We start from the raw sequence: 12,560 nt of genomic DNA on the forward strand, positions 1-12,560 counted from the left end.
ACTTACGGGAGAGGTGTCTAGGATGGGCACGTTGGTTGGTTGTTGGATTTCGGAAAAGCTATATGCCGAAATGATCTTGCTTCCCAACTGCCCTGTGTGGCTAATCCTTATTTGATAGAACTCTCAGTATTCATTAGGATTAGTGAATAATCTATCTTTTACCAGATTGCCATAGACATTAGTAATTTATAGTATTATAGGTTAATATTTGTTAAAGCATGTTGCTCGCCAATTAGATTACCTGGATAGCTGTTAACCATCTAAGAAATTGTCCAGGTGAGTTCTTCTTACTATATTGTATACTCCAGTATGTATCATTTGTATGTTAGGATATAGTTGCTTTGTAGTATGAAATTAGGCAATTAGACTCGTACAGTTAGTTACCTGTTATGTTAGACTGCTTTTCTGCTATACATATGTTGATGTATTATGAGGAAGTAGAGGGCAGACGAGCCTCGTGCTAAAGGCCAATAGAATCGGGCGGACAAGCCTTATGATAAAGGCCAAAGTGCGAACCAGCTACGAGCTGAAGGAAAAAGGGGTGGGCCAGGGTTATGCTGAAGGCCAAGAGGCAAACCATCATTATACTGAAGACCATTATGTGTATGCATTGTATATATGTTGTGGTATATGGTATCTTGGGGGAACTCACTAAGCCTCGGCTTACAGTTTTTGAATAACTGTTAATTCATGTGTTCTTCGTATCGAGGAAAAGCTCACGCGTGACTGTACTCACATCGAAGACATTAATAATGTTTTAATACTTCCGCTAAAAACTATCTTTCATAAATAAATATATGGCAATGATTTTAATGATAATGGGATGTTGAAGTTATGTTTTATATAAATTAAAAATGAAAATTTTATGTTGAAATTCGGGACGTTACAGTTGTGGAACCACTACCGACATCAGTTTTGTTCAAGAAAACATTTTTCATTAGGTTTATTTATTGGGGATTTTAGGTTACATTAACATTGTACTTGTGGAATTTCACATAACACTTATGGGTACATGCAACCTAAAATCATTCTATGCTTTTTCACTATTAATAGTAAGATACTTTATGAAACAAAACTAAACCATATCTAAATTAAAAATTAGAATAGGAAATCATACCTTTGCTTAACTTGAATTATGAAAATCAAAAACTTTGAAATCTCCTTGGAAACCTAGCTCCAATTGTGTGGTAACTTCTAATACGTCACACCGAAAATCCTAGGAAACCCTAGGATTGAGTATAGGGGAGAGGGAGAGTAGAAAATCAAATCTCTTGAGGTATGAGGAGGGTAGGCCGATTTTATCTAAGGGACACCCCTATTTACACTTGCTAGATAACCTGGAATCCCTAAATTTGAATAATAAAATAATAGTATTTTATTCCTAAACAAATTATGTTTTCTTATGTGACTATCAGGCTTCCAAAAACCCTAATTAGCGCTCCTGGAACCGTCTACCTCTAGGAAGGTTCTGGATCCTCTCATTTGCTCAACTATTGAACAATTGTAGTCCGGTCCTTGTACCTCCAATTAATTCTAATTAACCCAAAATTAATTACAAATTATAACTGATTAATTCTTAATTAACTATTACTATTTCCAATTAATATATTAACTATATAATATATTAATAAATCATTTATTTCTCTCTTATAATCAATTCAGGCTATTTCCAGGTTACGAGGGAAACACAAGAAGGACTTTACTTTTATTCATCAAGATTATATCAATTTAGTTAAGATATTAGACACTTAATCCAACAGTCTCCGCTTGGATAAGTCATCAACTACAATTTCAAGTATAACTCTAAATAACCAGTAAAGTGTGTTTTCTAAAGACACGGTCAAACTCTAATCAAATCAGACGTCAGCCCTAAGATAAGTGATCAATTATCCCTTCATTCTTCCTAATATCGTATGGTCATGAGACATGGATTATAGATCTCATGGTCCATGATTTTATTTCTCGATTTCTTGATTTGTGATGACGTCATCAAACTGCTAATTGAACACATCAATTTAGTCCCGACCGAGCCTAGCAGTATAATGTCAACATCAAATCACTGTGGGTCCCAAAGATGTTTTTCCTTAAAAAAGGGAACAAATAAAAGTTGGCTATATAATTATATCTTTTACTCATCATGTCATACATGGAAATACACTTTATAACATCCAGTTAAGGATATGTTGGTGCAAACCAATGCACGAAAGATTCGAAAACTTTAACTTATATATCTCTGTTTTAAGAATAGAAAATACTATCGTCTTCGAATTACCCGTGATTAAATTCATGAAGTGATCTCTAAGTGCAGGTTTAACCAATACTCAAAATCCCTATTTTTAAGTGCTTGTGAATATTGCAGCAATCCCAATGCAATGTCTAATCCTTATGGACAATCTACAAACAATTCATGACAATCTTAAATCAATACATACTCCCAAGATGTGACATCCCCTAATTTCTCGGCCAGAAAAGACCGATTTAATTTATGCTTTTTAAAATAAAATCAGAGAAATCTTTTTAAAAGATGTTGCGGAATTGGTCCCCAAACCAAAACATGATAAAAGTTTGTCAAAACCTTTCTTTAAGAAATATATAATCTCCTTTTATATCAAAACCTCGGGATGTCATGTTCCGATACAGATCAAAAGCATAAACAAGACATTATAAGCATTACAACAATCATTTATAACTAATGGCCTATAATCCAAAAATCACTCATCATCATCATCCGACTATGCTTGGGGTCCACTACCTGTAATATAAAAAGCTGAGTGGGTCAGGCTTGGAAGCCTGGTGAGCATATAGGGTTTTCAACCCACAATAAATAATAAACTCTTTAAGTTTATCAATCAACAAATAATTTATTAATTTCATCAACCAAAAACAATCCTAATTACCCATTCTCGTTATCCTCACCTTACGTCCCTAAAACAACTATCACAAGGGACCTAGCCTAAGGATTTTCATTAGGGGTGACAACATTGCTTCGGGGGTTCCTCAGCAATTTATGTCAAATAAGGCAACCAAAGCGGGTGACAACACTGCTTTCCTCAGCAATTTATGTCAAACAAGACAACCTAACACAAAACAACCAATAAGGTGACAACATTGCTTTCTTCAGCAATTTATGTCAAATAAGACAACCAATAGGGTGACAACATTGCTTTCCTCCGCAATTTATGTCAAATAAGGCAAACACCGGGGTGACAACATTGTTTTTCCCTTAGCAATTTATGTCAAATAAACAACCAATAAGGTGACAACATTGCTTTCTTCAGCAATTTATGTCAAATAAGACCACCTGACATAAAACAATCAAAATGGTGACAACATTGCTTTTCTCAGCAATTTATGTCAAATAAAACAACCAACGTGGTGACAACACTGCTTTCCTTAGCAATTTATGTCAAATAGGCACGAAGTCACATCGTCGCCAAGGTTTACACAACAGGCTCTAAGTCCATAACTGCCAACGTACTAAATCCATAGCTACCAACGTACATCTATACTGTACTAAATTCACGGCTACTAACGTACATCTATACTGTACTTTTATCCCTCATACTTTATCTACCCATGTTTTACCCAACATATTTGAAGATAAAATATATATACATTTTAAATCATTTTAAACATGTATAAAACATTCGTTCAGCACCCATCTCGAATAAACAAACAACATATATACACATAGCACGTATTTTATATAAAATACTTCATATCTATGTGTAAGATGAAAGTGACTATACACTCACATGATTTGATGATAATCAGGCAGCAATTCGTTTCCTAAAACGTTCGTTTCTAATAAAACCGGGAGTTTTATTGAGAAACCAGGCTCTGCAAAAGGTCGGGCTTCAAAACCGAAAAGATAAATTTTTCGGGTCTTCGGGAACTTCGGAACGTATTTCGGGCTTTAGAAATGATGCCGGGGCTTCGGGGGAAATCAAAATGATAAAAAAGATGAAAAATGGGTGAAAAGTGGCAAATTTCGGATTCTACCCGGGAAGTCTCGCAGCCACTACTATATATAGTAGCGAGGCTTGGATCCGAACCGAGGAGGGAAAGGCACGCGTCTGCGAGGCTCGGACCAGGTGGCTGCTTCGGCGAGGCTCGGATGCGAGGAGGCTACGTGCCGGCTTCGGATTGGGCCAGCACCTCGGACACGGGGCATCAGCAGCGATGCACGTCGGAAGTCCATTGGACCGCACCCTCGGTTGAATCAGCATGCGACACGCGAGTCGGGCACGAGCCAAGCATGCGAGGATCACGTGGCCAGCACCATTCCTTGCGAATTTTCTCGAAAATTGTATCCATTCTTGTAAAATCCATAACTTTCTCATACGGGCTCCGTTTTTTACGTTCTTTATATGCACGCGTAGGTAAAATTACGCTATACAACTTTCGTTTAGACTTCGTCGGCTAATTTTGAATTTAATTTTTATATTATTATTTTTAACAGACCGGGACAGGAAATCCGTTAAAAATTCATAACTTCTTCATCCGACGTCCGTTTTCGTCTGTCTTTTTACCGTTGTGCTACAAATGGCGAGACCTTCGATTCTTGTTTAGGTTGTGCCAGCTAAAAATCACTCGATCTAAAATTCGAGTTTTTAGTTGTCTACTGCTAAGCTGAAACTTCGAAAAATCATAACTTCCTCATACGAAGTCAGATTTGGGCGTTCTTTTTATCGAACTTCTCGGTTTAACGAATACTACGAGTTTCATTTAGATCACTAAGGCCAAAAAGTAGTTTATCAAAAACTCACTTTTTACGACATTCGGCATCATGCCGGTTTGTCGCGAAACTCCGACATGTCATAACTTCTTCGTTATAACTCGGATTTCGGCATTCTTTATATATCCGTAATCCTTGTCACGACCACTACAACTTTCTTAATAAATATCGGCTTTGTCTAATATTTATTTTCGACGCTCATTTTTAGTCTTAATTAATTAAACCCTAATAATTAAGCATAAAACACATAATATTCACATAATTCCTTTTCATTTCTCTAAAATGAGTCACAAAGGTTAACCTAGACTATCATGTCAATATTAATGCCTAGCCTAGAAACACGGGCATTACACAAGATATGACCGAATGTGGTATTTCGAATAAATTAATATTCAGGAAGTAAAACATGCAAAGTGAAACACAAGAATAAATTAATTGAAAAATGATATCACACACTTTGAACATAAATAAATCTCTATTACTTAATCATCATTCGATTATAATTTATCATTGTTACATTATTTCAAAACTATCAACTAACTACGAAAATATAATATCATCTCTTAGCCTAATGCTTCTAGCATGCTCGAAGTCCTTAATCTTGCTCAAACCCTTTGTGAGAGGATCAACAGGATTAACCTCTGATGATACACAATTCACCATGAGTATGCCTTTTTCTACTTTATTCTAATGTAATCGTATTTCCTTTCGATTGCCTTGATATACCATGATCCTATGGTTCTTTGGACAAAGCAATTGTACCCTCGTTGTTGCAAAAAATATCCATTAGCTCTTGGATGATCAAACAACTCCAAGATCTCTAATGAAATTCTTTAATCACATTGCTTCCTTTGCTTCCTCGCTTACTATGTTGTACTCTGATTCACAAGTAGAATCAGCCACCGTCTGCTGCTTGAAACGTTTCCAAGTAATGACTCCACCATTCAATAGAAATACTCATTCATATTGTGAATAACTATTATCCCGGTCTATTTGAAAGTTGGCATCACCATAAACATTCACCTTAATTTCATCTTTGCCACCAAAAACTAAGATCATATCTTTTGTTTTTCGCAAATACTTAAGAATGTTCTTCACTCCTTTCTAATGAGCCATGTCAGGATTTTCCCTAATAAATGCTAAACATGCTCAAAGCATAAGCCACATCGGGTCAATTACAAGTCATAACATACATGATTGATCCAATAGCTAAATCATATGGGAATCAACTCATAGTGTATATTCCATTATCACTACTGGGACATTGACCCTTGCTCAATTTTACAGTATGATGTATGGTTAAATCCTTTTTCTTGGAATTCTCCATATTGAACCATTTTAATATTTTATCCAAGTAATTACTCTGGCTAAGCCCAAGTAAACGTCTCTTCCTATATCTGTAAATCCTTATTCCAAGAATGTATGTAGCCTCTCCTAGTTCCTTCAAAGCGAAACATTTCCCTAGCCAAGACTTTACTTCTTGCAAAGTTGGAACATCGTTTCCTATTATGAGTATGTCATACACATACAAAACTAGGATGGTCACCACACTCCCACTATCTTTGAGATACACAGAAGACTCATCCTCGCTTCTATAAAATCCAAACTCTTTGAATTTTTCATGGAAGCAAAGATTCCAGCTCCGAGATGCTTATTTAAGCCTATGGATGTAGCTCTCAAGTTTGCACACCTTATTAGGGGATTTGGCATGTTCAAAACCTTATGGTTGATCCATCTAAACTTCCTTAATTAGTTTCTTAGTAAGGAAATCAGTCTTAACATCCATTTTCCATATTTCATAGTCATGATAAGCATCTAAGGCAAGAATTATCCTAATAGACTTAATCTTGGCAACTGGTGAAAAGGTCTCATCATAGTCAACCACCTGGGTTTAAGTAAATCCCTTTACAACCGACCAAGCCTTGAAGGTCTTATATTACCATCCATATCGGTCTTCTTCTTGAAGATCCATTTACACCCTACTATCTTTCAAATAGGCATGTGATCAACCAAAGTCCACACTTGGTTATCATACAAGGATTGGATCTCGTTATCCATTTCCTCTTTCTATATTGCACCCTTAAGGTCTACCATATCTTCATTGTGGTTAGCTGTCTCATCCAAATTCACCAATGTACTATCACTGATAAAAGTGGACCCATCTTTCGTTATATGGAAACCATAAAACCAATGTGGCATGCTAACTCTACTGGATCTATGAAGAGGTAACGAATTATCAATGGACTCAACAGGTTTAGTCTTAGGTTGATAGCTAGTTTCATCAAAGGTTCCTTAATTGGGTGACTCTTTAACTTCTTCAAGATCAATCATACTCCTACTGTCTTATTTGGATATGAGTTATCCCGCACGAAAGACTCCTCGTCGAGCTACAAAGACCATGTTCTCACTAGGTGTATAGAACAGGTATGTAAAGGAATTTTTTGGATAGCTAGTGAAAATACATCTCTCGACTCTAGGTTCCAGTTTATCATGGGTTTTGTGCCTAACGAGAGCCTTGCAACCCGAGACGTTGATATGAGCGAGGAAGGTTTCCCTATTTGGATCTCATGAAGTGTTTTAGAAACCTTCTTGGAAGAAACAAGATTGAGGATATATATGGCTATCTCTAAGGCATACCCTCAGAACGATATAGGGAGTGAAGCTCGACTCATCATGGAACGAACCATTGTTAGTTCAAAACAAGTGATCCTTTAGCAATACGAAATTCTTTAATTTGTGCTTAGTGTTTGTCTGAGATGAAGAGCTTCTGAAATGTTTAGTCATCCAAAGTAGCTTATGTGTTCAGATGTTTAAAAACTGATGATTCTATGTTTGTACTGTTTTGTCTCTTTGTAATTTGTAGTCCAGTAGCGCATGTAGGAGACAAGAGTCGACCACGTTGATGTGTTAGGTGGTTGGTCCGTTAGCAGCCTTTTCGTACAAATGTCTCCTCAAATGATTGGTCCTAGGATAGTATAAATATAGGACCCTTCCCCCATGTATTCCTTATCACTTTCACCTTTGAAATATCAATACATGAATCATTCAGTCAATCATTCTCTCTAATATTCTTCTTGTTCATATTCTTGTTCATTGTTAATAAATAATATTTTAATATCTTGATCACTTTGTTGTGTTATCATCTTCAGGCTTGACTGGTTCATCCAGACTTGACTGGAATATTTACTAGCAACCATTGTCATTGTTTAATTCAAGGTTTGAGTTTTCAAACCTTACATATTCATTCCTTGTCCTCACAATTGGTATCAGAGCCTAAGTGGTTGTCCTTTGAATCAACAAGCTCAAATTATAGTTGGTTGATATTACTGTGGCATCACAATCATTTTTGTGTTCAGGATAAAAGTTCTTCTATATACCAGTTTTGCTATAATATTCAAACAACAATTGTTGCTCCTAATCAATCTCAACAAATGTATTCAATGCAAAATTCAAATAGTGTGGGTTGACCTACTAGAGCCCTATTGCTAGTTATAGAAGAGTATGATAACTGGAAAGTTAGAATGGAAAGTTTCTTGGTTGGTAAAGAAAAAAGTGAAGAAGTATGGAGATCTGTGAAACAAGTTCCTAATGCCCCTGTTATGCAAATGGTTAGAAATGTTGTTGCTACTCTCATGGGTCAAGATGAACTCAGACCTGCACCTCTAATAGCCAACAACATTGAGAAGCTCCATGCTGATCAAGTAGCATTTTCCAAAATGGTGTTCGGTGTTCCACTATCTCTCTTTGAGCACATCAAGTTGTGCAAATCAGCCAAAGAGTTATGGGACACACTTCAAGATCTGTTTGAAGGTTCGAAAAACATGAAAGACAAGTGTCTGATCTCTTTGGCAAATGGCTTTGATACATTCACTACAACTCCTAGTGAATATGTTGCCTCAACGTCTAATCGGTGCAGAATCATGGTGAGCAACATGACTACACATGGAGTGATCCGAACTCCTATTCCATACAACTTAAGTTCATTAACAGTCTCGGAAAAGGATGGGGAAATGCCAAATCATGTCTTCAGGGTAATTGATGTCTGAAGAAACTCAAGCTCTATAAGTTGTTTGACGAACTACAAGTTCATGAGTCCAATGTTGCTCAAATCTTAAGAGAACTCTCTGGTGATCCTCTTTCTCTCATTAGTTCAGCCAATCTACTTCTTCTTAATCTTGTTGTTTCAAATCCATTTAGAGCTATCCCACCAGATCAACATGTCCCACCTACTCAGCCTGTTCCACCTACTCAAACTGTTCCGAATTTCTCGTTTGAAAAAAAAAATTGATCCAGACTCTGCAGATGCCGAATTTCGTTTCCAATAAGAAATCGCTTTGTTATCTATGAAGAACAGGTGACCATGAAAAAACAATCAAAAACCTCCTTTGAACAATTCCAAGCTCCTCACCAAAACAATCCTCAACCTTATCCCAAACCAACTAAAAATCCACCATCTTATCAACCTAACCTTCCGAATCAAATTTCGGAACCTCAAGAGGTTTCGACTTCAGTCAAACCCAGAATCATCTGTCACAAATATGGTCTCAGAAACCACTATGAAAAGGATTGTCTTGCTGAAATTGCACAGAAACCAAAGGTGAAAGACTCTACTTACTATGCTCGTCGTGCACAAGAGCTAGCAAAGAGTGAGAAAGCTTTTGTTACCATAGTTTCTCAGAATGGGGATGGGTATTGGTCACCTGGTGAAGAGGGTGAAGAAAACTCTAGGAAAAACTTGTGTTTTATGGATAGTAAAACGATTGAATGTGATGAAGGGTATTGGTCATTTGGTTTCGAAGATGAAGATGAGGATGTTGAGGCCAACTACTGCTACATGGCAACAAACGGCCCACCAACAAAAAGCATCATCCAGCAGGTAAAATCTATGATTACTAAAAAAATTAATTTATCTTTTTGTGAACCTTATCTAACTCAAATTGAATCAGATATGACAATTATTCTTAAATCCTATAAGTCTGCCAGAGATGTGAGTGGGAAGTTGGACAGTGAAAAACCCAGACTTAAATTACGTTTTGAAGATCGCAAGCTTAAGATAGATTCCTTGGAAATAGAGCTTGTAATAGCTAAGGATGAATGCATTATCTTGAATGAAAATTGTGTTATTTCAGTTCATGAAAGGTTAATGATAACATGTGTCTTAATGTTAAGATTGATAGTCTGCATAATTCCATTGAAATGATTGAATCGAATGGACAGATGACTTATAATTTCCAACATCCCTGGTCCACAGCACATGGCCCAGAAGCAAGGATCTGAAACCAATTTCAAGTCCCTTGAGGTAACTTCAAAATATGACTTTTATGGGTGACATTCTGAATCATGCTTATTCGGATACTCCTATGTCATCCCTTTAAGAGCCTACAGGAGGATATCAAGCCCTGATTCCTGAGTTCAATCCAATCATTTTCATATTTCTTGATTCCACATAACTTTCGCCTCTGATATCCTTGGACCTGAATCAATATGAGGATGTCCCATGTGGCACAGAAGCAACTGGAGTTTATTTTCAAAACTCTGGGCCTCCAAACAATTGTGTTATCGAGGAAATTATCCCTGAGGCATTTGGACGTGACTTTCACAAACCAGTCGAAAATGAAAATTCATTTTGGGAATCTGTAGGTAGCGATGTTGATAAAGAAATTAGGTGTGATGACGACTCTTCGTCCGGTTCCTCCATTCTGAAATACATAGTTGTTTCAAAGTCTACCTAAGTTTCGATAAAACTCTATTTAGAGAATCCATCAGTCAGACAATCTTCTAAGTCAGCATCCGACTCTAAGAAGAAACCATGGTTGAACAAGAAGGATATTGTTTAACCGAAGGTAGAGGCTAGAAAAGCTTTATAGAAAGAAACTAGGTCTAGAAAATGATCCAGGTTCCTTGAAAAGTCCAACCAGAAAGTGTCTTAGAAAGTGGTCAGTCCAGAAACTAGGAATCACAACACGTTTGCTCCTGTTAAGATTTTCAAACGGCCATTTGTGTTGTTTTTAGCAGGAACAAATAGCAGAAGTCCATGTTAGTGTCCTTAGATAGCTCACATGTGCGTCTAAACCATTTCCATTGATAAGCAATATTGGAAAATGGATTTGATTCTTTCATTTGTGGTAGTGTCATAATTTACCAAATAAGGAAAGATTCTCATTACCCAAGTTTCAGTTGGATAGAAACTTGGAATCATGCAACTTGTATTGTGTGATGAATGAGAATTTTCATCTTTGGGAAATTAAGACTAAGTCCTTGTTCACATGTATATGTGAGTCAAGAGAAGGACTAAAGGATCAGGTGTACTAGGCTGTGCGCTGATCAGGTTCACCACAAAGAATGATAAGATTATTCGTCATGATTTACTAAAGTTTAGTAAATATGGTTATGCTTAAAAGTTTAAGTGTAATTCTGAAACATTGGAAAAAGTTTCAATGTATGGCAGAACGGATGAGAAGAATCAAATAAGGCATAAAGATAAAAGTTTCTCCAATCTGAAGAGATGGGAGAGTACTTGAGTATCTTATTTTATGGTTATCTTGGTGATTATGAAACCATATCACAATTGATCCTCTAAGGACACCTTAGTGCATTTGTTTGACTAAGGAGGGGAATCATGAATTGTTGAAATGGTTAAATCAAAAGATAAATCATACTTCGTTCCAAAATCAATTCTTAGAATCATACTCCAAGATTGTAACTTGAGTAACATAATCTTTAGAAAGTTTATAAAAATTGTCAAATGTAGATTAAGATGTTTCCTATTCTTGTACATTTGAAGTTTAACCAGTTGTGATGTTTCCTATTATTGTTAATCACTAGCCCACGACTTGAGGTTTGTAACCTAGCGTGTTGACATATTCTTATTTCTGTGCCTATTCTAGTTAAAGTTGACTATGCTTGTGAGTTCTAAGAGTTCGTAATTGTATGCATAACAATGTGGAAGCAATGGTAGGCCCTTGAGCTGCCAAGTGGCAAGAAATTAAGATTGAACAAGTTCAGTCCATATGAGTTTGGATTTGTCACTAACCTTGTCGTGTGATTATGGTTTTGACAAATTCACATGGATAGGAACTCATGCACCATAAAAATCTAAGTGTCATAAGGTTTCTCTTCGATTCATGAAAATGATGGTGAGGAAACACTTTCACTAAGTAGATTTTAAGTAGATAGCAATTGTGATATTTGCATTCTCAAAGTCATTAGTGGAGCGCGTGTGGTTAACCGGCACACTATCATGGACTTCTGAGAATGGAAAAAGGTCTAAACATTATGATTACGGCATCCCTCTTCATAATGGTTTAGACACACATGTGAGCTATCTAAGGAAAGGTGTATGATTTTGATAAAGTCTTATCAAAGCAATCTTGTATCAGAAATTTGAACTTTGGCAAGAAAGTCAATAAAGTATTGATTTATAGAAGTCCAGTTGGTTTCTGAGTACATGTCAAATCTAGTGGGAGCATAAGTGTTGTGCTAGTAAGAGAATAATCATTGTGCTAGTGGGAGCATGATTATTATGGTTAGTGTTGCAAGTTAGCAATGTTAATTATAGAAAACAAAAGGTTCAATTCGCTTTGAAAAGTTGTTTTGCTATAATTAACGGAGAGGATTTATACTTCATTCTAATTCTACAAGCTTAGATTGAGATTTTAATCAACTTTAGTCAAGGATATATATGAATGTTATGTTGGAATTGTTCAACATAAGGAAATTTTATGTATGTTGTGTTCTTAAAATTTGATGATGATTACGGCATACCTCTTCATAGTTTGAATTTTGAGAACATGAAAAATAAAAATTTTATAGCATGAATCGG

The sequence above is a fragment of the Lactuca virosa genome, chromosome 1, assembly GCF_052849685.1.
Source record: "Lactuca virosa cultivar CGN04683 chromosome 1, Lactuca_virosa_CGN04683_v6, whole genome shotgun sequence".
In the NCBI taxonomy this organism is placed as follows: Eukaryota; Viridiplantae; Streptophyta; class Magnoliopsida; order Asterales; family Asteraceae; genus Lactuca; species Lactuca virosa.